Raw genomic sequence first — 6,000 nt, 5'->3', positions numbered from 1 at the left:
GCTGGGAATTAAGGAGAAAGGAAAAGTAAAAGAGAAAAAAACAAGAAAAAGAAGAGAAGAAAATAAGAGCGCTAGATAAAATTCCTTCCTCTAGGCATGCAAAAGAGAAGAAAAGCTTCCCTGATGCTCGTATGATAGAAAAGGAGCAAGGCTCATTATCTCCGCATTTTGAAACCTGCTCCCAGCTTCCCTGGGCTGCTTGTGTAGCAGTACTAAACTTGCTTGGGAGGCAAACATGTCAGATAGTTTTTAAATCTTTTTAAAAAGTATCACCCAAGGGCCTCCACTTCAGAGAGGAAGATTAACAATGCCCTGAATGTGCCTCCTCAGTAGGATTCGGCTCTAGCACAACTCAGACTTCTCCAGGTCCCAGCTAACCTTTTTCCCCTTCAGTCCACACAATGCAAAACCAATGGTCAATGAAACAAAAGTAAGAATCTCAAGAGTGAACAGGGAATAAGCCAACTGTGGAATCTTTGTTCTACATCCATCTCTACTTTCTGCCTGCAGCATCCCTGGAGTTAGAATTTTTAACTGTACTTTGAGATCATTAACTGAAAAATTCCTGTTGTGAGGTCAGTGATAATAAATCTCTCTGCTCAAGACAATAAAAATTACTCTGGGTCATTAAAAATATTTACATATAATATTTGCAAAGTGATTATGTAATAGGTGATGTTATCCTCATTAAAATATATATAGCTTGGAGACTAAATTCAGTTTGAACCTGGATCTACCTGACTCTGCAATCCTTTTTTTCCCATTCTCCTGCACTACTTTTGAGCAGGAAATCACCTGTCATGTAGAATGAAGGTGTTGAAATTGGAAAACACTCTATTAAGTTTGTGATTACATTATTTTTCTAAAAGATCATGTTTCTAAGGTGTCTATTATATGCCTAATATCATTGTTTTAAAGTTTTTATGTTCTGCAAGAAGACTTAGGTGGCCAATAGCTATGCAGTTTAAAAAGAGAGGTGATGATTAATTTTTCCTTTGAGGTTACTAGAGATTAAAGGAAGATAATTCTCACCTTTTTATGGTCTCTATGGCTTTTATTCACTATGTCATTTCCTTCTATAAACTAAAAGTATAATTCTAAGTCTCTCAGCCAACTGAAAGGGAACCCCAATTAGCCAAGGGGATTCCAAAAACTTGGGGAAAAAAAAAAAAAGAAAACAAAAAACAAAAAACAGTTCAGGCCATTAAGGGAAATGTGAGGTCCAGACATGTCTCATTATACTCTCCATCCTTTGGGGTTTAAGCAAAGCTGACCAGTGTTACCAAATTACCAGGCATTCAGTCTAGGTCCTACTACTTGCTGCACAGAAAGCCAATCATGGAGAAATTAGTATTGCCAAGGAAGAAGGCTTTCATTGGGTACTCTAGCCAAGGAGATGGGAGATCAGTCTTGAATCCATCTCCCTGACTGACTGAAATTAGGGGTATATGGTAGGGAAGAAATGTAATCACTTTGTGGGAAGACGAGAATTAAAGAAAGATGAGGAGGAGGATTTGGTTAACAGAAAACAGGTTGTCAATTATGCAATCATGACAGGTGAGGGGTTTGAAGTGTTAGTGTCCAAATGCAGTAATCTGGTAAGTCCTAGCTCCTTGCTGCTATCTGAGAGGCCTGATGGTTTGTTTCCTGAGAAAGGAATTCAGATAAGACAAATAAAACTTTCTCAAGTTTTAAGAGTAGGAGGATCAGTATCTAGTTTATTTTAAAAAACATAAACATCAATTCTATGGAACAATTAGCTTGGTTTCACCAATATTAACATTAAAACAGAGATCGTAATGTTTGCTTTGTAGCAATAAGATACAAATTCGAACCTGACTTTAGTATAACATGCATAACAGATAACAGCCCCTGAGGAAAGTCAAAGCATATTACCCCCAAATATATTTCTTTGGCATATTTTGAAATGGTCCTGCAAAGCTGTCTCTTCTAGAGAAAATGTAAAATCTGTAGAAAATTCCCTTCCGTTTCCAGGTCTTTTCTTGATTCAGGAGAGATATAAAAAAGAGTATGGCACCTCTTAAGTCTGATAGGAGAAATTTACCATCTATACTCTCTGAAGCTTGCTACCTGGAGGTTTTATTTACATAACAAAAACTTTGGCTCCATAAATCCCTGGATGCCTTAACCCCTAGCATTTCATTCTTTTGGCTTCAATTTTAGTCAAAGGGTAACTCTTTTAACCAATTGCCAATTAGAAAATTTTTGAAATCACATGTGACTTGAAAGCTCCCAGCTGGAGATGTCCCAACCGTTTGGACCAAACCAATGTGTACCTCACATGTATTGATACCTCACATGTATTAATATAAATTGGCAACACTAGTTTATTGCTAGAATCACATTACTCTATAAATGTATAAAACCAAGCTGCAACCCAACACCTTGGGCACATGTCCTCAGGTCTTCTTAAGACTGCCCTGGGCCATGGGAACTCACATTTGGCTCAGAATATATTTTTTAAAAATATTTTACAGATTTTGGAGTAAGTAAGGCATTCATCAACACCTTACTACCTACTTACCATGTCCAAAGATGATGGTAGGAACAGATTAGAAATACATATGGAGATATAGATAGATAGATAGATAAAGATAGAGATCGCTGTACACATAGACAGATACATAGATAGATGGATCATTGTACCAAAGCATTGCAGTTGAAGGAAATCAAATATTTTACTCCAAAATAGATTTATTTGACATATTTTGAAATGGTTGCTACAGGGCCAGCAGACTGAGGTGGGAAAAGTTTGTATCTATAGAGAATTTCCATTAAGGCTTCCAGGAATTCCCTTTCTGGGACTTTCCTGTACCTAAGGAAGATTAACTTAGAGTCCAACACCTTTAAAAATCTGAAAAGAAACGTTTATTATCTATTCTACCTGAGGAAGTCTAACTATGAGGCTTCACCTAAATCACAAGGCCAGTTTTGATAGCCAGGCCTTTTACTCTTTCCCTTCCTATAACCTGTTATGCTACTAAAACCCCATTTATCACCATAATCTGTTTTTGGCCATGCTCTACACCTTTAACCTCGAGATGGTACATAAGCATCTGTATCTTATTAGGGGGTGGGTCTTCTGAAGACTCCCAGATTCCCAGGTATGCACACTAAATTAAGTATGCCTTTTCTCCTGTTAATCAATCTATCTAACGGTGATTTTTCAGTTGAACTCTACAGGTAAAGAACCTTTGCCCCCACACAATAATGGCCACCAATAAATCATTCCTCCAACTATGCATTCCATAGCATAGTCCTCACCCTCACTTGTCTTGGGCTTCCTCATATAAATTGCTTTGGCCAATGAGACTTCAGCAAACAGGACATAAGCACAGGCACTTGCACTTTAGGGTTTGTCTTCTTGGAATGCTATCAACATGACAAAGCACGACAAGGACTGCCTTGTTGGAGATAAATGGCCCAGGAGATTAGTGGTGAGTAGTTAGACTAGTACAGCCACATGTGACCCAAGAACATTGCCTAGCAGAGCAACAAAATTTCGTGTAAATTACATAGCTGTTATTTTAAGCCATGAAGTTTTGAGGTGACGTTTTAGGCACTAACAGTTTATTGCTACAATCACATTATTTACCTATAATGTATGGTTTTTGTTTTTTCACTCAATTTGTGAACTGTTATCATGGAGAGATAAATAACATTCACTACGATAAGAATGATTAGCTTCATTGTTAACAATCTTTAGTTGTCAGCATATATGCAATGTTTCATAGAATATAAAATGTATTACTATTTTATTTCTTTGCGTTACACATTATACTAATATGTAGCTTTAGTTAAAATGCAGATCATCCAAATGCAAGCAGTAACATTTCCAATGTTCCCTTACTTGGAAAAAATTGATTCAGCACCATTCAACAGTGTTTTCTTGGAGTTTTCTTATCTTCACAACATTTTAAGTCTATCTTAGAAGAAATCAAAGCCAGTACTGAGATTATAACAACAGGATTTGTTTGTAAAATATTCTAAAGCTGCATTTGCAAAAATTAGAACAGTTAGGAAATTACGATGGTGAAAAAGATCTGACCTAACCAGATAACCTTGTTCACTTCTTGGCATAGTCTGAGCTAACCATAGTTGTTATCTAGTTTATAGTCTAACTTTACAACAGAAGAAACGATGACAGCTCTTTCTGAAAACAAACCCCCTTTTGTGGAGGGGGGACCACACTGCCTTTATGCAACTAAAAAATTAGCACAAGATTAGAAATTCTGGTTTAGGAATCATGTAGCCAGACTCCACAAGATTCGTATCCTGCTCAATTGCTTCTAGAGATGACATCACTGTAGTAAAACCTAACATTAGTATTTGAAATATTTCTCAGATTCTGCATTCTGATGGAACCACTGGGACTATCCAGAGTTTTGCAATCCCACCTAGGAACAAAATATAGCAAGAAGAATCTACTTCAATCCCTCATTATTTCATCTCTGACCTGACCAATTAGTATTCCCCACTCTCTAGCCCTTTACCAGCCAAATTACCTCTAAATAACCACTGTCTCTGAATAATGAGAGAGACTAATTTGGGATACAATTCCGCCTACAGTGTTGCTGGCTCTGTGTGTCTTAAACTTTTTCTCTATTGCTATTCCTTTGTTTTGATAAATCAGCTTTATCTGGGCCTTGGGCAAAAAGCACCTGCTGAGTGGTTACAAATTCACATTTAGTAGATTCTACTGGAAATGTCACAAAGATTATATGAATAATATACTATATGTTTAAAAACAGCACAAATTAATATTCAATAATTGGTGACATGTTTTATATGTTTTAGCAAAAAATTCAGTATCTGCTATGCCTATAAATTACATGAATTCACAGGAAAACTAAGAATATAATCTATTTCCAACTCATAACTCTTTAATTGATGGTATTCAAAAATTTTTAATCATTTTTATTTCCCTCCCTTTAGTCCTGTCTTTGTTGAGTTTTTATACTTTTGAGAGTGTTGGAAGGCTTGGCAAGGAGAAGAGACAAAGATCATGTTACTTCCTTTCACTATCTTCTCTACAAGTGTCCCAATATTTTTTAGGAAGAAAAATCAACTGAGGGTCTGTGATACGTTTAGGGGCTTATTTAGGAATTGAGTTAATCACATTATCCCTTTCACACATTATCAATTTATAGCGAGTGTCAGCATTTTTTAATATGAATCTTGATTTATCCAAATCCCTAGATAATATGGCAACCTACTTGATATATGTTAGACCTATTGGTCTTAAATTTCTTAGATTTCTTTCTACTCAATGCTAGGTGAAGTAAAATGTCATCGATGTTGATCCCAGAATGTGCCAATATTTTTCTTCTTGCCCTCTTGTGTTAGTGTTTCTAGATGAAGTATGAACATTTGGCTCTTATTGAAGCAGGATATTTTCCTGACCTTTTCACAGGTGGGAAGTGGAGTGCATAGGTGCTGTCAGGGGCAAACTCCACTCACTTGACCTGCTGTGCTCCACCCCTTGCAGGAGAGGGAGCTCACAGGTGAGTGGGTGCAGGAGCTGGTACAAGCCCTTTTGGGTGCCGGCAGGGACAAACTCGGTACTGACCCCACAACAGTCTCTACAGGAGGGTTCCCACAAGCCCTGAAGCCCAAAAGCAAGTGTTACAGTGTCCTTTTAGCTTTGCCATAACAGTTTTTTTGCATCCATACTCGTGGCACCCGAGTTCTTGTCTGGTATCCAGTGGGAATGAGGCCACACAAATGAACTGATGGTAAATCCCGGGATTTTATTGCCAATAAAACTGGCTCTCATTGGGAAGCAGAGCTGAAAAAGGGAGAAGGTAATCTTCCCCTCACATCTAGCCACCTCTGGCCAGGCTCCTTCCGAAGCTACTTTGTCAAGCTGTCCCTCTGAAGTCAAGCTGCTTCTCTCTGAATCCAACCTTAGTCTCAGATGTCCAGCTGCTTCTCCTCTCTCTGCCATTCGAGCCTGGGGTTTTTATGGGCATAGAATAG

Source organism: Sapajus apella, unplaced genomic scaffold (genome assembly GCF_009761245.1).
Source record: "Sapajus apella isolate SASKATOON/1434 unplaced genomic scaffold, GSC_monkey_1.0 scaffold47, whole genome shotgun sequence".
Classification (NCBI taxonomy): Eukaryota; Metazoa; Chordata; class Mammalia; order Primates; family Cebidae; genus Sapajus; species Sapajus apella.
The sequence above is the reverse complement of the archived record's forward strand: the minus strand, read 5'-3'. Positions refer to the sequence as shown.